This window comes from Pygocentrus nattereri, chromosome 5 (assembly GCF_015220715.1).
Source record: "Pygocentrus nattereri isolate fPygNat1 chromosome 5, fPygNat1.pri, whole genome shotgun sequence".
Classification (NCBI taxonomy): domain Eukaryota; kingdom Metazoa; phylum Chordata; class Actinopteri; order Characiformes; family Serrasalmidae; genus Pygocentrus; species Pygocentrus nattereri.
In genome coordinates this window covers 30,562,185-30,586,141 of record NC_051215.1, presented here as the reverse complement: position 1 = coordinate 30,586,141, position 23,957 = coordinate 30,562,185, and the positions used below count along the sequence as shown (strand labels likewise).

General features: G+C 41.1%; 1 long non-coding RNA gene across 1 annotated transcript in view; it reads right to left on the bottom strand.

Annotated features, from left to right (window-relative positions):
- Positions 1 to 23,734, bottom strand: part of LOC108422369 — a 44,916-nt gene extending 21,182 nt beyond the window's left edge. Inside the window, exons 1-2 of the long non-coding RNA XR_001857546.2 lie at positions 23,548 to 23,734; positions 14,788 to 14,835 (exon numbers count right to left, since the gene is read on the bottom strand). This is a non-coding gene — a long non-coding RNA (uncharacterized LOC108422369). The remainder of the gene's footprint in view (positions 1 to 14,787; positions 14,836 to 23,547) is intronic.
- Between the last annotated feature and the right edge of the window lie 223 nt (positions 23,735 to 23,957).

Below are 23,957 nucleotides of genomic sequence, written 5' to 3'. Positions count from 1 at the left end.
TAGGTCTGCTTTCTGGCTGGGGATAATATAATCTTATTAACTCATACAGTGCTACACTTGTTCTCCTTCCATTTCTCTTCCAGGACACAATTGCATTTACAATGAAGAACGGCATATCCATCAAAAACGGGGCGAAATCTTTTCTCCTGATGTTTAGGAAAGACATTTCTAAACTCCCCCTGACCTGAAATGTTTATGTGCAGAGTTTACGCTATGAACATTTCAGATGTCATCAAAACCACCTTGCTCCAGGGCTAGAAATTGGTTCCATTCGCCGGCCGCTGGAGAGACTGGCGCAGGCCTAAGGAGCCACGCGAGAGGGAAACTGAGAAGCGGGTGAAATCAGCGTGGGGGTGTGTGTGTGGTTTAGGGGGGGGGTGGACACTACAGCCTTTTGGGGCGCTTCCTGATGAGTGAAAATCAGACACGAGGTTGGGCAGGGAAATCGCATGCCAGGGCTCAATCAGTGGCCCGACCCACCTGCTGTCAATCAAGGCAGCGGTGGGTTTGTGGGAAAGCAGGCTGAATCAGTGCTAAGTCTCATTAGTGTTCCTCAAAACATGATAGAGACTGTTCTGTGAACTCAGGCTGATTTGTGAGGTTTCTGTATCAGATTGCCAACATCAGTGGCAAAGTCAAGCCACAATGACTGAAACTCTATTTGCTATAAAGCGCACTGTTTTTATAGCTTTTTTTTTTAGTGGTGACTAAAAACATTGGGGAGATACATACATACATATATATCATGTATATGCTGTATATAGCTCCATTTTGGTTGTTTTGCAGTTTATGACATAACTTGAAAATTACTTATATATTACTTATAAATTACTACTATAAGTACTACATTATTTTTCTTAGACTAAACCAATATTTTTTCTCAAACAATGGCTTTTAATGGAATGGAAAATGGAAAGTTTAGCTTTTTCAAGCATCTTGTGAAATTTCAAAAGAAACAGTACATTGTTCTGGGTGACTCTTCCTAAATAAATAAATCTTCCTTATGTAAATTTTAGGAAAAAAGTTATATTGGTTTAGAGGCTTTACAGTATGTGGAGGTTCTTTAAACTTTAAGGACTTTAAACTTTTCTTCACTATGAAATAAGTTTATGTAATATGTAAACATAACTATATTTTCCAAATATAACTTTCACTCCCTAATCCATAAAGTCCACATATGCAAGAACAGCCTGTTCTTGAGATCCTGTTACTTCATTTTCAACAGCTTGTGTTACAAACACCAATGCATTAACCAATATCCACTAATTCAGCCTACTGCAATTTATCCCTGCTAAAGAGTGTTCCAGACCAAACTGCTTTTTAAACATGGTACAAATCAGAATCAGAATATCTTGAAGGTACAGTGACAAAACCAGCTTGTTTTATTCTAGGGATAAAAAAATGAATGATGTATGGCTGTTTTTGGTGCACAAACCCACACAAACATTTTAAGCGAAACACATGTGGAACTCCAAAGAAATCTTATGAAGAGTCTAAAAATGTTTTTAAGGAAAACAAAAAGAAACAGCAAACTGTGCTGGACTCCCTGGAATTGGACCTCTCAGTCCTAATATAGAACATGCACGGAACTGACAGGTCTCGGATTGATTTCTGAATCCGCTGCTCATCAGTAGCATGATGACAGAGAGAGCACCAGAGACAGAGACTCCAAACCCACCCACTGCAGTACGCCCTCTGCTCAAAGGGCCTTCCAGGACAGAGCTCAGGTTTTATAAACTCTAGCCAGGAAGTAATGCTAACAAATGTCAGAGCTCATCAGAGCTTGTACCCTCAGTGAGAGGATATGGTGCGTTATCTGCTCATCTAAAAAACGCTCATTCAAAATGGTGCCAAACCATGTCAACTGAATGTCAGCGAGGTCGTGTATACTATAGATTGATGGAAGAGAGAATAATGGTGTGGGGAGTTTCACAGTGTTAGCAGTGCTAGTGAGCACTTACAGTACTGAGCTGTATATACAGTATAAACTGTTAAACTGGTGACTGTGGATGTGTTTGTGTGTGAATGGCTGTATAACTGTGTGAAACGTATGTTTGCCGTATCCGAGAAGTTCTTTTTCCAAATACACTAACCATAAAATTTGTGTGTGTATGTATGTGTTGGGGGGGGGGAGCACTCTGGCCTCAGACAGAAAGCAGATGTTGCCGACATGCTAAAGGACAGTCTTGTTGATAATCAGCCTGCTATTAGCGAGGTATGTGGCAGTGGTACTCCTAGACTGTGAAGGATTACTTTAGTCAATCCCACCAATCGGACAAGTGGCTACCTCACTCTCTGTGGTTGCCTAGATGAGCGCTGGGCACACAGACACACACACACACATATGCAAGGGTAACAAATGAATTGGCACTTTTTGGAGCATCTCTCCTTTTCTGTTTTATCCACACTGCAGTGTGTGTAAGTATCAGCGAGTGAGTTATGGTCAGAGATGGCTCTGTTTCCTCCCGTGGCTCAGGAGGTCCTGTAAACACAGGTTAGAGTAATGCACCTTATTTGATTTCCAGTGTGGGAGGGGGTGGCAAGACCTCTCAACTCAATTTTTTTTTCCACAAAACAAATGAGGTAATAGCATCTCTTGGCTTTCAGGATGGAAGGAACAACAGAGGGAGAGAGAGGAGAGAGAGAGAGAGAGAGAGAGAGAGGCTACCCTACAAATAGCATGATTCTCTTAATAAATGTGTAATCAATGTTTATAAGACGCAAATATGCATATATCTATATCTAAAATCTGATTGGCTGAGCCAATGTAAAAAGGTTTAATGTAAAGTTTTAAATACACACATATGACCACAACTATCAACTGAATTCTATATTCATGGGCCAAATGCCAAGCAAAAGTCAGAGACCATCCTACATTTCCTATCAGCTGGAGACCGGAGTTAAAAAAATTAACGCTTATTGGGATTCCCAAACAACCATGCAAGACCTGATAGACCACCAAAACTGCCCCTATCAGATAAACAGCACTTAAAGCTTCCATCTTTAAGATCAACCTCCACTCTTGCTTCATATCTGAAAGAAAGAAAAAAGAAAAATCCACAAAAAAATAGTCCACAGGTGTCTCTGCCCATTCTTCCACTGTGAGAAGACAGTCCACACTGAGAAAAGGAACTAAACAAAAAAAAAATGCAAATAGAAAGTGAAGGATAGTCCCTGACTTACTTTACTTTATGTATGGAATGATCTATTGTTATTTGTTACGCTGCTTGGAGACCATAGTCTAATGTTAATTAACTACACTGCTTGACAGAAATGCTGAAAGAAATGGAAGTAACTTATCTACTGCTGCCTAACAACACCCCTTACTATCACTACAATGCATAGCCTAGCAGTCTCCTTCTTCACTGTCATGCTTATGCTTTAAGAGACACTGTATTAAAGCAGTATATTTAAATGTAGGGGTACTGTTAGAAAAGGGCACTGCACAGGTACAACTCTGATCCCCAAGGCATAAACAAACAATGTAAATGCATCCTCAAATGTACAACATAGACCCTAAGGCCCAGCTCTGTAACTTAACGTTTAAATTAAAGTCTTAAATTGAGTTTTAAAGACAAACAGCATTCACTTTCCCAAGGAGAAGGGGCATATTTGTACTTCATAATTTAACATATTTGTAAATATGTTATGAATAAACTTTTTTTTCTTACAAAAAATAATCAAATAAAATCAAAATGTAATATGTGACTAAAGGAAAATTAAGATATTTGAAATTTGAAGCAAAAAAGTACAGTTTAGTTCCTTTTATTCTGATAGACATTACCTATATTTGTTGCTAAAATGATTGTGTAGCACCAGCTGGTGAGAAAGAAAGTGAGAGAGAGAGAGAGAGAGAGAGAGAGAATGAGAGAGAAAGAGGGAGAGAGAGAGAATCACAAAAAAAAGAAGGCAAGCTGAAGAGGAGATGGAGAAGGATGGTGGGCAGTAGGAGGGAAATGCCACAGAGAGAGAACAGAAACAGAGAATGTGTTGTGGGATGAAGCAGGGAGGGAACGAGTGAGTGAGAGAGGAAAAGAGAGAGTGGGAAAGAGTGAGAGAGAGTGTGAGAGAGAGGAGGCGGGAAGCCACTGGGCTCTCTCTCCATTTGACCAGCGGCCAAGCAGCGAAGGCCCAGAGATGCGGCCGGGCTCTTCGGAGACAGCTGCAACATTTCAGAGCTCCAACTCAGCAAATTTCCATCAACCACTGCTGCCAGAGACCACAAAACGCTTTCAAACAACGGCTCACTTCAAGAATTCTTGTCTCGGATAGGAGAGGGGGAGAGGGGGAGAGGGGGAGAGAGAGAGAGAGAGAGAGAGAGAGAGAGAGAGAGAGAGAGAGAGAGAGAGAGAGAGAGAGAGCGAGAGAGAGAGCGAGAGAGAGAGAGAGAGAGAGAGAAAAACGAGGGCTAGAGAAATGTGTCTTGGTGTTGCTGAGTGAGGTCGGTGCATTAGGCTTAGAACAGATTAATGCAAACTGTGCCCTGGCAGAGGACTCTGATTGGCCTTCCACTGCAAAATTGCTTGCAGGTTTACAGAATGTAATTGAAAAGCATGCTTGTGGTGTTTGGTGGAGGTGGTAGGACAGCGTGTTTTGTGTCAAAGACCTCACCCTCACGGCCATACATTAGCACTTGTCAGTGATGACCATTAAGCCCAAAGCCAGTGCTGAAAATTTAATTATCAAACCATTTATTTCTTCAGAAGGAAAAATAAACTCGTGCCACCTTGCCATGAATTAGGCTGGGCTGGAGGGACTGTCCTTTCTCTCCACCTCTCTTGATAACACCCAGGACCCCGCCCTGGGCCCAACACAGGGGAAAAATAATACGTCTCTTATTCAACACTAGCAGCCTGGCTCTATTAGAACCAGCTGGCCTTGCATAAGTCATTCTTTATTTAAGTTCAATTAAGAGAACAACTGATTTAATGAAGGCCACTATTTATACGTGAGGGTTACTCATCCGTGCCGCCCATCGGCAGAGTGCGGCACAGGCCGAGTGGAGACCTGTCCCAATAAACCAGGCCGTTTACTCAGGGTGCTTGTAAAAACAAGAGGGCCAGGCCAGCGGGGGGAACGAGCAGGGGGGGACTACAGGCTGGCTTTGTGGCGGACAGCCAAGGACTGTGGTTGCAGTGTGAAGAGTGAAGGGACAGAGTGGGAAATGACAGCAGACCCTTCATGAAGAATTCGGATAAGCACAGACTGCTGATTAGACGTGAGATGAAGCTTGCTGTAATTTAAGTAAACAAAATCCTGATCAAAACTGATGTAATCACTGATTCTTAAACTAATTACGGCAAAAGATGTAGTCTATAGATTAACTCCTTATAGATTAATAATGCTTTTCATTCAGTGATTAAGTTAAAGCTTACGTGCTACTACAGTACACTGTACTATACACAACATTTTACTAGTCCAACAGATAAACATATGGACCTGAGTCAAAGTTAATATTATTTTATTATTATCTTTAGATCAAAGTCCAGACTTACAGTTACATCAAAATTAAGTAATCAAAAATCTATTTTCAAACATAGCCCCCAGCCTTTGATGCAAAACTTCAACTATTGATACATTCTTAAAAAGAAAGAATGGACTGGTGGACTGGTGAGTTCAGAAACACAAAAAGACCCATACGACAATGGAAAACAACAGTGGTGGATGAGTAAATACAGAGTTTCCCACAAGATATACATCATAAGTAAGTCTCAAAAACTTTAAGACCAGATTAAGACCAGTTTCCCAAAAAAATTTATATATATATATTCTCCAGACTTAAAATAAACAAAAAGAAGGCTGTACATTTCTGGAACAACATCTTATGGATAGATGAGACAAATATCATTTTGTACCAGAACGTTGGGAAGAGAAGAGTGTGGAGATATTGTGATCTAAAGAATTCCACTTCATCTGTGAACCATGATGCAGGTAGCGTTATGGTGTGCACATGTACGGCCACCAACGGAACGAGTTCCCTTGTATTAACTGATGTTATGACTGTTGACAAAAGCAGCAGGATGAATTCTGAAGTGTCACTTTATAGTGCAGATGGGCAATGGCAAGAAGCATACTGCAGAAGCAACCCAAGATATTTTAAAAGCAAAGACGTGGAATGTTCTGCAATGACCAAGTCATTTATCTGACCTCATTCCAATCTAGCATGCATTTCACTTATTAAATGCAAACTGAAGGTAAACAATCCCAAGAACCATAAGGAATCGAAGCCTGGCACAGCATCACTGGCGAAGAAACCCAATGTTTGGTGATGTTTGTGGGTTCCAGACTTCAGGTAGTCTGTTTCTGGGTGCAGAGTACTTATGGCATGCATTATACCTTTAAGTCATTGTGGCGTTAATCAGATGTGGCACAAAAGAGTTAGACAGATGAAAGCATGGCCTCATAATGTCTTATAAACTGTACCTACATAAAATCAGAATTAAAGCAAATGGGATCTTAAATAGGAAACACTTAGACCAGAAAACCTGAACTAGATCAGCACAGTACATGAAGGATTGCCTGTGCTAGGTGCTTTCTCTTTCTCTCTCTCTCAAGTTCCTGGTGCTATTATAAAGCAAGGAGCAAGTCTGGAGAATGATGTTTGAAGTCTGCACCCAGGCCCCAGCTCAGCAGTAAAGAGACTCCCCCTGCCTTCCTCCGGCCGTATAAATGACAGCTAGTGAAACACAAGCTGCCGGCCCTTCGTCAAAAGCCAGGCTATCTGCACGGCCCTCCTGCTTAATCAAATCCGCTGTAATTGTCATCTGTGGATTTTTAAACACACAAAGGGGAAATCAGAACTTGACCCTCGAACCCGTGACTCTGTGTTGTAGGATAGATTGTGTGTAGTCATGCTTGGCCATGTGGGCTTCACGGGGGCATGCCCATGGTTGTTAACTTTGCTTTCTCCTCTCCTTATCTGGCGGCAGTGGACTCCTTAGATCTTCAAAGTCGGCGCAGGCCAACAAATCACTGTGTCTTGTGAACGTAGGCCCATAATAACAGTGACAAGGGATGACTTGGAGGACTGTAACAATGAGAGGACCATCTGGGATGTTTTTAGGAGAAGATGGAACACAACCGAAGTTGTAAAAGCACATTTGCGAAGAAGAGGAGAGCAGCAGGGGAGCAACTACAGTATATCCTCAGCACAGGTCCTCCAAACCACGATATACACTAGCTCACTGCAGATTGCACCCCTGTGTCCACTTAACAGCAAAACACCGCTAATCCCTGTCGTACCCCACAGACGAACTTCAAACTTGACCTCAAACTGAACCTGATGCCTGACCCTAGCCATGCTGAAGAAAATCACTATCCACTGCCTGGCTGTAGGGGCCTATTTCAATAATAAAATGGAAGTCACTGGGGATGGGTGTGGTTATTCGGGCTATGACCTGAATATTTGAATAATGGGAGGGGCAGGAACAGCTGCAGTGATGGAATGCTTCCATGGCAGTGGCGGTTGTACTGGTGCACCGTTCAATGGTGCTAATTTGACAGATTGCAAGGACCAGCGTCTGAGAGTGAATTCTTCACAAGGAGACTCTAACAGCCGGCTATGAGTAACTCCATGTCAACGCCAGAGTTCTCATTTGTGGGAGGGAAAGGAAAATGTTTTGATGTTACCAAGAGAGACAGAAAAGAAAAATAACACTCCATTAAGATGAGTTAGCAGCAAAGTTCAGCAAGAGCTCTTGCTGGAGCGTGCTAACAGTTTCAGTCGTGTTTGCTGTGAAATACCACTCCTGACATCCAGGACTTTATTTCATTCTGTTACATTAGAATTCATACCCAGCCAGCGATTGATCATCACCGCAACCTTGGGGAAGGGGTATGGCTGTGGAAAAAATACCAACACAATCACTCAAATATACATGGATTAACACCCACGCAAAGGAAAAGTGTTTAATGACGGCCAGTAAAAGTTTTGAAATCCTTACAACCTATCAGCTATGCATGGCCTTAAGCCTCATGATTTGGCAAACAAGCCTTTTCTATCCTGTTTCCAACCAGGCCTCCCACAACAGTCAAGGCCGTTGCCTCTTTAGCGCAGTCTCTGTCTCTGATTAGATCCACCACCCGCACTCTCAAAACAGTTGCGTCTATGAGGGATACTGAGTTTGACAAGTGGATATCAATGCTATTACCAATTGGACACAATCCACCCACAAGCAGGAAGCGAAATAACTATCTGCCAGTTTGCAAGGCAGATGCACAAGTGTTTAAGGCCTAGAACACATGCTCAGCAGGAGGGGGTTGAAAAAGGATAGTGTGCCTGTGCTCTGAGTGGCACATTTGATATGGTCCACACAGGTGTCCCAAGGGGGCAGCAGTTGCCGCGGCTGTAAGAGCTTTAATGAGGATTGAGGCGCCTAACTCGACAAACATGAGAGCTATCTACAGAATGATGGGGGTCTTAGAAGAAAAGTGTGGCCAAAACACCTACACTGTAAGAACCTGCTTGTGATTTATGTCTGAAAACAGGTAACAGTGTCGATAAATCTCTCATTTTGGGAAATAGATTGCAGCAATTAGTTTAAAAAAGCCAATTGCTAGCACATTGCAAGTCTTTGCCTCTGGGTGCAAAAAAAGCCTGTCCTCACGTCCAACTCCACAAGACTCCAGGATCAGTGTTTAGGGCTCTAATATTTTGTTCGCGACCAGCGTTTGTTTGTTTTATTATTCCACTTGAATAGATATTTGTTTGGCCCGCCGTGGCTCCGGGTAATAGTTTCCATGCCAGAAGCAGTGTGACGCTGTCTGGAGAAAATAAATAAAGAATCTTTTTCCTCTTCTCATCATATCAGCGAGGAGATGTGAGAGGAGGGTTTCGTCTCTCACACATTAGAATGGTGCAATTATGCTCGTGTTGTCATTTGAAACTGAGACGAAAGGGAACTGCAGAGAGGGCAGATGAAGAGGCCATGGATCCAGAATGATAACTCTCCATTTCTCATGACTTCTCAAACAGCTTCATTTCATTACCTCTCTTGGAAGATACTGGTGTATGTGCGAACCTGATTACATTAAGTACTGCACAAAAGTAAGAGACTAGCAAGCGTACAAGACCTGGTAGACCAACAAAAGTGTCCACATATAAACAGCAGTTAAAGCTTTCATCTGAAAGTCAAGCTCCACTCTTGCTTCAGATCTGGAAAAAAAAATCCCAGGTGAACTGTTTGGGAGTACTTGGATTAGGACACGGAAGAACAACCAACTTCTAAGACTAAACTTTAAAGGTGTGGAAAAATATTCCTGCAGATTCCACTGAAAATCTGAAAGTAAGTCTCCTGATAAGAATAGAGGCTGTAATAAAGGTGAAGTGTGTACACACTAAATACCAACATAAAAGATCATATTTAGTTGATGAGTTGATGAATTTTCAATTAAACATATATTTAACACTGAAAATCAATAACACTGTATGTGGAACCACTTTGGTTTTTTTATGAGTGCAAGTTTGCCCCATATTACAGAATTATACAAAAATATGCACTTTTTTTTTCGCCTCAGTCAGAGTCAGTACATTCAATTTTGGTCCCCCCTTAATTTCAATTGACATAAACTGCGCAATAAATGAACAGTGGAAAAGTAACTTTTGATTCCAGTTTGAGTGATTTCATTGAGTCAGACAGGCTTCTCAATATGGGAAAACCACTGAAGTCGGCATCACATGTGGTGTAACAGTGTGTGTATTCGTGTATGTACAAGCAGTCCTTTGCATCAGACTTTCCTCTGGTGTGTTTACCCAATTCTCTGACCTTCTCACCATGACACTTTCACTGCTGATATAAATACCACCACCGTGGTAAATTATTGCAACTCATTCAGGTAACCCAACACCTTAACCCCCGAATCCTCCAATAGGTTCCATTAGATCACATGCCTCGCTCTTCAGCCAATGAGATGAGAGAGCTCCTATTACCAGGAGATATTTTTATACATGGCCTGTCTGTTAAAAAAAAAAAAAAAACTGTTAGGGTTAAAAAAAAAAAAAAAAAAAAAAAGTGTGGATGTATTGGGTTCCACTCTGAAGCTGGATCATAGGGCCTATGCTAATATGTTCAAAAGGATGATAATTACAAAGCGATAATTTGTGGTGATCAAGTTGCTTGTTGCCAATGAGAGGGAAGCCCCTGCTAGTCCCAAGGCCAGAAGGCCAAGAGGGTGGCCTATCATGTTCATGGAGGCTATGCCAAGATAGGGTGATGAAACTTTCATGCTGACCAATCATTCGGGATAAGCGACCACTGGTTTGGACACCAGCTCGCTGCTTGAACGTTTTAGATGACCACGCACTGGCCTTGCGGAAAGATGATGGCTCAGCAGACTATTAGCCAACTGCTTACCAGTATGCAAGCAGTGATGGATGTTTGGTATCTAATAACTAGGTCAGAAAATGGCAATCTCTAAAACAGGTGTCTGGGAGAAGGGACGGACATGACTACGTACTAAACTGAGTGCCAACTATAGGCCCTCACTAGTAATGGCAATGTTAGTTTACTTGACACATTGAAATATAAGCAACAATGAGGAGTTTGGTGTTTTTGTGGCACTGACCACATTATTACTACTTTGGTAGCTCACAGTGGAACCTGTATATAGTTACTGTCACATGCAACGAAAGTAAAGGCCAAGAGAACATAGAACCAGGCAATCACCCGCATTTGTAATCTATGATGAAAAAACAGTTCGGTAGTTGGGCGTGAATCTGGATATTTCTACCATATACTGACTTCTTTAATGTGCTCTTTATTTTTATTGGTTTCTAAATAACGAAAAGGAGAAGAAAAACATTACAAATGAGTTTACTGCAGCACTATGAAATTTGTCAATTCAATGATTTATAAACAATTTTAATTTGTTAATTTTCTTCAATTTCTACAGATACCACAAGATACCATTGTTTTCAGGTCTCTTGCAGACATGCCAGAATGGTTTCAGGTTTTTAAAAAAGAAAAAAAAAAGATTGTGATGGAAAACTCCTGTAAATGTTGAAAGAAAAGCCAAAACACTAGAAAACGTTTAGATATAAACATTTATAAATATAAATAAATATTGATTTATTGACTGTGAGTTTTGGACTGGGGTTGTTGCAGACTTATAGTATGCCCACTTATTTCCTAGGACTCCTTCAGTGAATACAACAAAGTTTCAGCGTGTGGATAAAGTTCACATGACGTCTCACTTTCGTTCTCCAAAGGCCCCATAAATTAACACCTGCAAATGAACATCTCCTGACCTGATGAAGTATCAAAATATTCACAGTGACAATTCAGTATATCTGTCTGTCTACACTCTTACAGTCTACCAAGTGCAATATTGTACCCTTCAAAAGCCCCCATATATACACTACTACAGTATCCATGTTACTTAGCTAATGTCAAAGGTCATAAAAAGAGTTATAGCAAATCCTCTGTGGCCGAGAGGTATTGAATAGCACGCTGTGGTGTGCAGAGGTGAGAGGTCACGTGAGGGTCAGGGACAGGTTGTGAGGCTTACTTATATCAGTTCTGTTACACAGAGCCACGCACACGGTGGAGTGGACAGGCTGGGCTGTAATTATTCCTGACGCACGCGGCTCAGCCACAGCTGCTCGCCACAGCAGAGTGGAAACCTGTGGAAAGCCATGGAAATATACCCGCACGTGTTGATTCAGCGTCTCATATTTACACTCATTTCCTTTTCATGTTTTCGGATTACGTTCAGATTTTCCAGGCTGGAACGTCTAATGCAGGGGGAAATAGTGAGGAGGAAAAAAGAATTTTGGTTCTCCATGAGTGAAACTGTCTTTCTTATTCTTATTCAGAGACTTGGTCTTCTTAATCTTGTTATATTGTCCTGATCAGGACATGTTTGAGTGAAAAGACAGTCTTCTGCCTTAATGGAACTGAAAGTATTATTCTATTAAATCTTGCTGGGTAATTCAGGAAACCTTAAGTTCAATTAAACCCTGAACGTCCTAAATTCACAAGGTTATTACATCTTAAAACAGATTATTCAGTAATTACACTGAAAGCGCTACAACTGGCTGCATTATATTTACATAAAAACGTTCCAAAGAAAAAAAAACAACAACAAAAGGTCGGTAAAGTTGTGTAATGCTAAAAAAAAAAACACCTGGTGGTTAATTGGTAACAGTTAACATGATTGGGTATAAAAAAGGATCCTAGAGAGGCTGAGTCTTTCAGAAGTAAAGATAAGGAGGGGTTCACCACTCTGTGCTCTGTGTGATTAAATAGTGCAACAATTCAAGAATAACATTTTAGCGTAAAATAGCAAAGAACTTTTGCTTTTCATCATCTACGGTACATAATAATATTAAAAGATTTAGAGGAATCTCTGTATGTAAGGGACAAGGCCAAAAAACAGTATTTGCTGGCCATGATCTTTGGGCCCTCAGACAGCACGGCATTAAAAGCATACATAATTCTCTAGTGGAAATCACTGCACAGGCTTAGAAACACTTCTGTAAAACATTATATGTGAACATAGCTCATCACTGCATCCACAAATACAAGTTAAAACTCTAAAAGACAAAGAAGAAACCACATATAAACAGGATCCAGAAACGCTGCCACCTTCTCTGGGCCTGAGGGCCTTAAAATTGACAGAAGTGAGGTGGAAAAATGTTATGTTGTCCGATGAATCAACATTTTAATTTTTTTTTGGAAATCACAGGCTAATGACCACTCAGCTTGTTATCAGTGCACAGTTCAAAAGCAGGTATTGATGATGATATAGGGAAGCATTAGTACACATGGCATGGGTGACGTGCACATCTGTGAAAGCATCGTTAATACTGAACAATATATACATGTTTTGGCAATTTGTTTCCACCCAGATAACATCAAAGTGATGTGATCAAAAAAAAGTGATGATTATTTTAAAACTATTCTGTACCAAAAGAATTGTCTATGATATGGTCATTAGAGATTAATAACTGAATACCACATTTGTAATTTAAGATGTTAAACCCTTATAGCCCAAAATTCTTCACTTTCACAGCTATAAAATTTACACAACAGATTTATACCAGTTACCAAAAAAATCCTGAATAATCAATCTTAAGATTTTTAACTAAGCAAATGAGTCCATCTCATTATTGAAAAATATATTTAATTAATAACATTTCTAACAAATCACCAAGATTACCTTTAAATCACAACAGAGCAGTAGTCATCTCACTCCAAACACACAAACCAACAAGTTGAATTTTGGCCCGCACTGTGGACCCCACATGGACACCCCAAATTCCCTGGAAATCACTACAAGGTAAGGGGACACCAGAATATGCACACAAGGCCGATATGGCTCTCATTCTTCTCATTCTATAGTCCTGCAGGCTCTGTGAATATTCTCAGCCAGCCAGGTCCAGAGGCCCAGAAGCAGATGGAGCTCCATTGGCCTGTCTGGCCTTATCCTGGGTGGGCAGCAGTTACCTACTATTCCCCCATGCCCATGGGAGAACTGAGCTGGATTTAATGTCCATACATTGCAAAAGCAATCTTCTATGATTACACTGAGTCCAATGTAAACATCACATGCATTGGAATATATAAAATCTAAGAGCAGTGGTATGTACTCTCTGGGCAATAAGTTGTTGGCAGCCTGCATGGTTCAAAGATAGTCTGTGAAATGTAATGTGGAATCCATGTTTATGTTGGAAAGTGAGTTTAAATAGCAAAAGGTCAACCATGGAGTTAATTTTTTCCGTGATGAATTCAATAAAAATTGGCAGAGGTGGTCATTAACATTTTACTCCTGTACTTAGGCAGGTAAAATATTAAAGAAAGTATACCTTTCTCTATTTTCAGTAAAATTTTTGAGTATATTGCACCATATATTTATTTATAAGTGCACTATTTCGCCAACAATACATGGACACGCAATCATCACACTAATATAAGCTTGTTGGACATCCCATTCTGAAACCCTAGACATTACTATGGAGATGGCCCTCCTACTTATAATAACCTCCACTCTTCCAAGAAGACTTTCTACAAGAGTTTGGTGTGTGTTAGTGGTCAGGCGTTGATGTTGAACGAGAAAGCCTGGCTCACAATCAATGATCCAATTCATCCCAAAGATGTTCTTTGCAGGCCACTGGAGTTCCTCCACACCAAATTTGTCCAGCCACCTCTCTACGGACCTCACTTTGTGCACAGGGTGACAGTCATGCTAGAACAAGGTCCTTCCACAAACTGCTGCCATAAAGTTCATTGCATACCCATTTCATCTCCTGCTGCAGTTTTTTTTTCACAGGCAGTTTGGAACTGTAGTGAGTGATGCAGCAGAAGATTGCCAATTTTAAGATTTAAGTTTAAGATTTAAGTGATACTTTTTTAATCCCACACCCGGGGAAATTCCACCTCCGCATTTAACCCATCCGTGAAGTGAAACACCACATACACACTAGTGAACACACACACACTAATGGGCAGTGAGCACACTTGCCTGGAGCGGTGGGCAGCCCTATCCATTCCGCTCGGGGAGCAATTGGGGGTTAGGTGTCTTGCTCAAGGACACCTCAGTCATGGACTGTCGGTGCTGGACTGTCTGTGCAGGTGTCATCCTATAACAGTGCCACATTTAAAAAGCTCTTCTATTGCCAATGTTTGTTAATGGAGATTCCATGGCTCTCTGTTTGATTTTGTACACCTGCTAGCAACGAGTGTGGTTGAAAAACCTGAAATCAATAATTAGAAGTGCCAATGTGCTCCATGCACATTAAGGTGACTTTTATTGTGATATTTAATGGAATAAATCTAAACTTCTACTTACCTGAGACCCAGGGGGATGCAGTTGAGATGGGATCCACGTTGCAGCTACCTGTAAAAGTGAAAACACAATGTTAAATAAGACTAGCTTATCAGTATTGTTTATATGTTGAACCTGCAAATGTATATATGAAGAGAAATGGCCATTGGATGTATGTATATAATATCTATGCATATTCTTTGTTTTTTGTCACCCCTCTATTTGAACCATGGTATGACCCATATCCAATGTGGGAGAGGCTACCAGTTTAAGAGGGAAGGAGGACAATAAAGGAGTGGTTCCTTTGTGATTTGTGGAAGGTCTGTGTGGCTTCGCAGCCCCAAATATATTTGGGCAGAACGGCACTAGTTCTGTTTGGAGAAATGACTGCCGAATGCTGAGTGACAAGTCAGTGGAATCATTTATATGCAGCTTTGGTTTTTTTACTTTTCCTCGCGAGTGTAAATATTTTTATGCATAATTTCAATAAACTTCAGAGCACTGTGAAATGGAGACCTGATGTCCAAGTGTAATGAATTGGGAGCCTCTGGACCACTCACCATGCCACCCCCCCCCTCAACCCACCACCTGTGTGAAGGAGCTCCATCCACTATCTTTGGGATCAGTTGGAGTGATCATCCAACATCAGTACCTGACCTCATTACAGCCCTTGTTGTGGTTGAATGCAATCAAATCCTCACAGCAATACTGTAATATCCAGTGTAAAGCCTTTTCAGAAAAGTGGACACTGTAACCACAGCAAAGGGGGACAAACTTTCCATTAATACCACTGATTTCAAAAGAAATGCTGGTGTCTACAAACTTTTGGACATACAGTGGAATCTCAATTAACCTCAACCAGTAAAAAATAAGCATTGGGACGTTTAATATGTAGACACAGAACAAACATTCTTTCTAAGAGTTCCACTCATGGCAAACCTTTGCAATACTAAGCTACTCACAAGCCACTATGCTCAGGCCCTCATCCAAATCTGCAAGGGGATGTTTTTCACACTTTCACTATAATTTCCACACTGCCTGCTTTTTTGAACCACGTTTTTATGGTCATTTCTGAATTGCATAATTACTGTGAAACCACACTGGAAAACTACTCATTTCCTGTCTAATTTATCCCTTAAGATGATTTAGTCGAACCGCACTGTTACTTTCTACCTGTGTATAACTAAATTCTCTGTTATGAAACTGAGATCTTAGAAGTAACACTAACCATATTGCTAGCATAGCTGATGGAAAGAGCTCATAATTAAATCACTGAAGCCAACTTTGTGGGCCTTGTCTGTCTGTTCATTTTTAAGACTCCTTCTTAAAACTCAAGGTCTACTTGATTTCCTCTTTCAATTATTTTTTTCATGGTTTTACACATTTTTTTTAAATTCTTTTTGTCTTACAAATAAATTCTATTCCATTCTCTTCATTTTTCTAAGATTACCAAAACATAGTTAATAAAACAGCATAAAGAGAGCAGGTAATGTAGGTTTCTTAAAATCTGAACATGAATGTCCAAAACCTACGTTGGTTGTCAAAATGACAGACTAATTTGAGGGTTAAACCCAGTGTAGAGTCCTCATGGACTTCTAGCAAGTATTGCAGTAATATTCTTATTGTTAAGTTTTGGTTGACACAAAAGAGTTAAAATCTTGAAAATGATCTAAATTAGATTTTTTGTTTGTGTGGTATTTAAATAGATATGGCCAAGCAAGTTCTTTCACTGGCTAAGTCTTCAGGAGCTGAACTAAAGGCTTTACATATCAGATACACTACCAACATAATAACGAACTGACAGCGGAATCAACCAATCACATTTTTGTTTACAATGGATGGAACGTTTTAACAAGAAAACACATCACTCTAGGCCTCTTGGAAGCCCTAGACAAGCAGCAAAAGCTCAGTGAAAAAGTGCAGCACTCAAGATAAAATATATGTTAATATCTGTTTCAAATAAACCACCTGGAATGTCTTTTACAAGTTTCAAATATTTGTGTTTAATCTGGAATGAACAAAAAACGTGGAACAGCGTTAATATAATATTAGAAACCCCAAAGGCATGTTAGCAGAAACTAGCACTGTTTTAGTGTTATCTTTTACATTTTTCTTTTGAGATTAGGTTGTGATGTTTGATGGGCTGAACTAAAGTCCCAGTTCTAACAGTCATGGTTTATCACTTGTAAAACCCAGTTTGATTCATCTGATCGCAGGACCACTAATGCATGTCTGGAACAAATAAATAAGATTGAACATATTGAACATGTATATGTAATATAACTTCTAACCTGAAATTCTGCATGATTTAAAATGTTGCTCATAACACAGAAATAACAAATGATGTACCTGCAATCAACTAAAAAAACGAATTTTCTCTTTAATACATTTGCTCTTTCTTGTTGTAGTTCCTGTGTGAGATTGGGTTGAAATACTTTTGTCAGAATTATACTTAGAGTACCCACAGAAGTGTGCTGCTCAGACGTGCTTTTGGGGTTTTACAGTTTTGCAGTGCCTAATTCATCTGTGTGATTTAATACTGGGTTTTATAGTGTTGGGTTTTCCAAAGAAAGCACTGACATTTTAGCCAGAAACTCTCAGTTGTACTGGACTGCCTTCAGCTAAAAGGCAACGGCGCTCATTGTTTATTGATAGTTAATGGCATCTCTGCAAGTTAGTCCATTTGTTTTCGCTGTAACAAAATATGCATGTTGTTTATAGCTTTAGTTTAAAATAGCAGCATGACTCATGGCAGCATTGGACGTGGCAGTTTGTGACCCAACACCCTTCTCCTATTGCACTGAAGAAAAGCAAAAGGTGGTGGTGTGTGTAGTAGAAATGATAGTAAGGTGTGTGTGTGTGTGTGTGTGTGTGTGTGTGTGTGTGTGTGTGTGTGTGTGTGTGTGTGTGTGTGTGTTTGGAGACCCTCTAGCCTGAGAAATGGAGGAGGGGGACAGAGTGGGAGAGAGTGGAGATTTCTGGCCAGATTATGTCAGTTCAATCATTCTCACACCCACTTTCCGTTTGGTGGACGAAACCACAAATAAGGTTTGAATTGGGCCGATCAAACAGGCCACCTCACGCCCCCGCACATGGAGCCGGGGTAGGCCTTGTCATGGGCCGGTGGCTGGGGGTTAGGGGGGGATAGAAGCAGGGTCCGAGAGCTGAGCGCTTTAGCAGACAGGTCGGCTCCAGTAGCAATGAGTCATGGCTGTCTGTCTATGCTGCCTGCAGGCTAGTCGTGAGGGGCTTATATTTTATCATAATGCTAACAACTGCTTCATTCACATAAAGAGTAAGCCCTGCCATTTATGACTTGTGGGAGTCGGGTTATCCAAGTCTAGCAAAACCCTCGCATGGACACATCGTACAGAACAAACAGTAGCTATAAGCTTGTGGATAAAGTGGAGTCAAGTGTAAGAGATTCAAACTACAGCCAGAAGTACACAAAAAATTAACGTTATAAACAGACACTCAGAACAAACTGAAAAAACAAGGAAGAAATTATAATTTAGCACAAAAACGTACAAATAAAAATGACATTTATTTGTGAATATCATTAAACTCCCAAGAAATACTTTATGCCTATTCAAAATTCTACCCTATTCTTAATTGCAGCTTGTGTTGGAAGACAATGGTTAATTTCTCAACTCAACCCTTACATCATTAAAGCAATTGACAGGTTGACCACAAATTTCCAGCATTACATTTTTCTCTTTTTCCAACTTTGGTCAAGCCAACATTTTATTGATGTCCAAAATTTTGCTTATTTAGTTTTGCACTGGAGCCACAAGGTTAAATTAGCTAACATTTAATGGAAACTTATTCCCACCCAACAGCATTGTGGAAGCTACATTAACTGCCAGCATGACTTGGAAGTGAAAGAGGACTAATCATGTTTTGATTTACAATGGGTGGGACTATTTTGTGCATTACGCTACATAACCTACTACATGTAATTTATAAATTCACAAACTTCTCCCAGACCAGGTATTAAATCATCTGAAATAGAATTGTTTCTGTTTTTTCTGACAGACTCTATTTTTAATCTATAAAAAAATGGATAAAAATGTGGAGAAGCTACAGGCCTCATAGTGGCCAATCTAACTGTTTTCAACTTTGTGGTGAAGCTTTACTGCTTTTAATAGAAAATTAAATATAAATAGTGTCAGAAAGCCTATAAGCAACTTTACTGAGATTGCTTAAGACAACTCAGTTTAAGGCAAGTGTTTGATGATTTAGTAAGTGTGTGTTGAAGTAGGTTGCTACATTAGCCTTGTAGCTCCAGAGTAAAACTGTGTAAGTAAAATAAATAACCTAACAAGTTTTCACTGAAAAATTGTCAAATAGGTTTTAAGCCAGACCACTGCTCTTAACTACAGGCTTATTATTTGGTAAATACGGTGAAACTAATATGTAGTTTATGTTGTTACGAGCAGCATCGGAAAGGAAGTGTGGATGTTTGGGGAACAGATGTAATGTGTGTGTGTGTGTGTGTGTGTGTGTGTGTGTGTGTACACTGCTCAAAAAAATAAAGGGAACACTCAAATAACACATCCTAGATCTGAATGAATGAAATATTCTCATTGAATACATTGTTCTGTACAAAGTTGAATGTGCTGACAACAAAATCACACAATCATGAATGGAAATCAAATTTATTCACCAAAGGAGGCCTGGATTTGGAGTCACACACAAAATTAAAGTGGAAAAACACACGACAGGCTGATCCAACTTTGATGTGATGTCCTTAAAACAAGTCAAAATGAGGCTCAGTATTGTGTGTGGCTTCCACGTGCCTGTATAACCTTCCTACAACGCCTGGGCAAGCTCCTGATGAGGTGACCTGGACTAAAGCATCCGCCAACTCCTGGACAGTCTGTGGTGCAACGTGGCGTTGGTGGATGGAGCGAGACATGATGTCCCAGATGTGCTCAATCGGATTCAGGTCTGGGGAACGGGCGGGCCAGTCCATAGCTTCAGTGCCTTCATCTTGCAGGAACTGCTGACACACTCCAGCCACATGAGGTCCAGCATTGTCCTGCATTAGGAGGAACCCAGGGCCAACCGCACCAGCATATGGTTTCACAAGGGGTCTGAGGATCTCATCTCGGTACCTAATGGCAGTCAGGCCACCTTTGGTGAGCACATGGAAGGCTGTGCGGCCCTCCAAAGTAATGCCACCCCACACCATTACTGACCCACTGCCAAACCGGTCATGCTGAAGGATGTTGCAGGCAGCAGATCGCTCTCCATGGTGTCTCCAGAATCTGTCACGTCTGTCACATGTGCTCAGTGTGAACCTGCTTTCATCTGTGAAGAGCACAGGGCGCCAGTGGCGAATTTGCCAATCCTGGTGTTCTCTGGCAAATGCCAAGCATCCTGCACAGTGTTGGGCTGTGAGCACAACCCCCATCTGTGGACACCGGGCCCTCATACCATCCTCATGGAGACGGTTTCTAACCGTTTGTGCAGACACATGCACATTTGTGGCCTGCTGGAGGTCATTTTGCAGGGCTCTGGCAGTGCTCCTCCTGTTCCTCCTTGCACAAAGGCGGAGGTAGCGGTCCTGCTGCTGGGTTGTTGCCCTCCTACGGCCTCCTCCACGTCTTCTGGTGTACTGGCCTGTCTCCTGGTAGCGCCTCCAGCCTCTGGACACTACGCTGATAGACACAGCAAACCTTCTTGCCACAGCTCGCATTGAGCAATCCTGGATGAGCTGCACTACCTGAGCCACTTGTGTGGGTTGTAGAGTCCGTCTCATGCTACCACGAGTGTGAAAGCACCACCAACATTCAAAAGTGACCAAAACATCAGCCAGAAAGCAGAAAGGTACTGAGAAGTGGTCTGAGGTCCCCACCTGCAGAACCACTCCTTTATTGAGTGTGTCTTGCTAATTGCCAATGATTTCCACCTGTTGTCTGTTCCATTTACACAACAGCTGTGAAATTGATTGTCAATCAGTGTTGCTTCCTAAGTGGACAGTTTGATTTCACAGAAGTTTGATTTACTTGGAGTTATATTGTGTTGTTTAAGTGTTCACACACACACACACACATACATATATATATATATATATATATATATATATATATATATATATATACACACACACACACACATTTTCCAAAAAAAAAGTGTTCAGGCCAGTCAAGTTCTTCTACACCAAACTTGCTCATCCATGTCTTTATGGACCTTGCTTTGTGCACTGGTGTGCAGTCATGTTGCAACAGGAAGGGGCCGTCCCCAAACTGTTCCCACAAAGTTATGAGCATAAAATTGACCAAAATCTCTTGGTCTGCTGAAGCATTAAGAGTTCCTTTCACTGGAACTAAGGGGCCGAGCCCAACTCCTGAAAACAAATCCACACCATAATCCCACCTCCACCAAACTTAACACTTGGCACAATGCAGTCAGACAAGCACCGTTGGCAACTCCTGGCAACTGCCAAACCCAGATTCTTCCATTGGATTGCCAGACGGAGAAGCGTTATTCATCACTCCAGAGAACAAGTCTCCACTGCTCTAGAGTCCAGTGGCGGCGCTTTACACTACATTCAATGCTTTGCATTGTGCTTGTATTGATATAAGGCTTGGATGCAGCTGCTCGGCCATGGAAACCCATTCCATGAAGCTGTTCTTGATCTAATCTGAAGGCCTTGTGAGGTTTGGAGGTCTGTAGCGATTGACTCTGCAGAAAGTTGGAGACCTCTGCACACTATGCGCCTCAGTATCCGCTGCCCCCGCTCTGTCATTTTACATGGCCTACCACTTTGTGGCTGAGTTGCTGTCGTTCCCAATCGCTTCCACTTTATAATACCACTGACAGTTGGCTGTGGAATATTTAGTAGTGAGGAAATTTCACGACTGGACTTGTTGCACAGATGGTGTCCAATCATGATACCACACAGGAATTCACTGAGCTCCTGAGAGCGACCCATTCTTTCACAAATGTTTGTAGAAGCAGTCTGCAGGCCTATGTGCTAGGTTTTATACACCTCTGGACATGGAAGTGATTGGAATGCCTGAATTCAATGATTTGGATGGGTGAGTGAATACATATTCATTCACACATATACACATACATACATATACATATATATATATATATATATATATATATATATATATATATATATATATATATATATATATATATATATACACACACACACACACAAAACTGTTAAAAAGCAGAGTTTCATTTTATCCATATTTTACATTTTCACCATCTTTCCTTTACTGTAGCAGACAAAGCCAGTTTGATTTTTGTTTAATAATCAAGACAAGAATGTTTAAAAGAGAGGTAAACCGAGCAGGCTACCTATGATAATGTAAGACACAGTCTGCCTGTTGGCAATAGGCCAGTAACATGATTGGGTGTAAAAAGAGAATCTCAGACAGTCTGAGTTTTTCAGAAGTAAAGATGAGGAGTTTTCAACGCATGACAGGCCTGGACTGCGTGCAGTCCAGTTTATCACCAGGACTCTTTTAATATGAAGACATGCTGCTGTAATATATGCAGGATGTGGTTTGGCATTGTCTTGCTAAAATAATCAAGACATTCCCTGAAAAAGATACAGGCTGGATGGCAGCATATGTTGCCAAAATATGTATATATCATTCAGCATTAATAGTGTCTTCACACATCACCCATGCCAAGTGCACTAATGTACCCCTATACCATCATGCATACTAGTTTTTAAACTGTGCAAAGTGGTCTTTAGGCCGGAGGACACAGTGTCCATAATTTTAAAAAAGAATTTCAAATGCTGACTTGTCAGACCACAGGACACATTTCCACCTCACCGCAGTCCATTTTAAATGAGCTCAGGCCCAGAGAAAGTGGCAGCTTTTCTGGGTCCTTTTTATATGTGGTATCTTCTTTGTGTTTTAGAGTTTTAACTTGCAATTTGTGGATGCAGTAATGAACTGTTTTAACAGACAGTGGTTTTCAGAGGGGTGTCTGAGCCCATGCAGTGATTTCCACTACATAATCAAGAGTCGCCTGAGGGCCCAAAAATTATTGACAGCAAATACTGATTTTTGGCCTCGTCCCTTACATAGAGATTTGTCCAGATTCTCTGAATCTTTAAATTATATTATGTACCGTAGATGATGAAAAGCAAAAGTTGTTGTTTTATGTTAAAAATGTTATTCTTGAATTGTTGCGCTATTTGCCCGCACAGTCTTTCAAAGAGTGGTGAACCCCTCCTCATCCAAAGACTCAACCTCTCTGCTCTTTCATACACAACCACATTACTAACCTTTGCCACCAGGTGTTTTTTTTTTTTTAGCACTATGCAACTTTACCAGACTTTTATTACCCTCGCCTCAATTTTTTTGGAACGTGTTGTTGGCAACAAATTCAAAAAAGAACAATAAAACTTTTCACTGAATCTCTTACAGAGTATCCTAATGTGGCATGAGTACATATCATATGTCCTCTGTGGGGTGCAACCCAAAAAACCTGTCCCATCAGTGGTACGACCACAGTACCTATTCTCCCAGCAGAAACAAACAACAGCATAGTAAGCAACCAAACCCCTCTGTAAGTGATGGCCGGTTTAGGCCTGGCCTAGTTCACCAGGGCTGCAGCAGAAGAAGAAGCTTTAGGTGAAATATGATAGAACATTGTATTAGACATGAACTGCATCAGAATCATTACAGAGCAGCACCCTGGTGTGTGGGCCTTGTAGAAGCACATGGTGAGCACAGCATGGGCCTTCGTTAAAGAAGAACCACCGTGAAGCTCTATTTGACCCAGCGCACATTCACTACTAACCTACTGTGAAAAATCCCTGTCAAAATCCCCAAATCTCCAATATTCCCAAATTCTGGTCTGGACCACAGGCCGGATATGTGGGCAGATGGACGCGCTCCAAATCAGGCAGATTTCACAGCTGAAGCTGGAAGCCATGAACCTTCTCATTCTCTTGGTTCACCATGTGCAGCGGCACAGACCTTCCGGCATTGTTCTGTGGAAAAAAGAGAGCAGGATCATCTTACCTTTCAGGAAAAAAAAGAAGTAAAAAACATGCAACCTAAAACTCTTCGGAGCTGGACGAGAAGAACGGGAAGCAGACAGGAGCACACACACACACACATACACACAGAGAGAGAGAGAGAGAGAGAGAGAGAGAGAGAGGGGGGGGGGGGGGGGGGGGGGTGAGAGAGAGAGACAGAGAGGGAGAG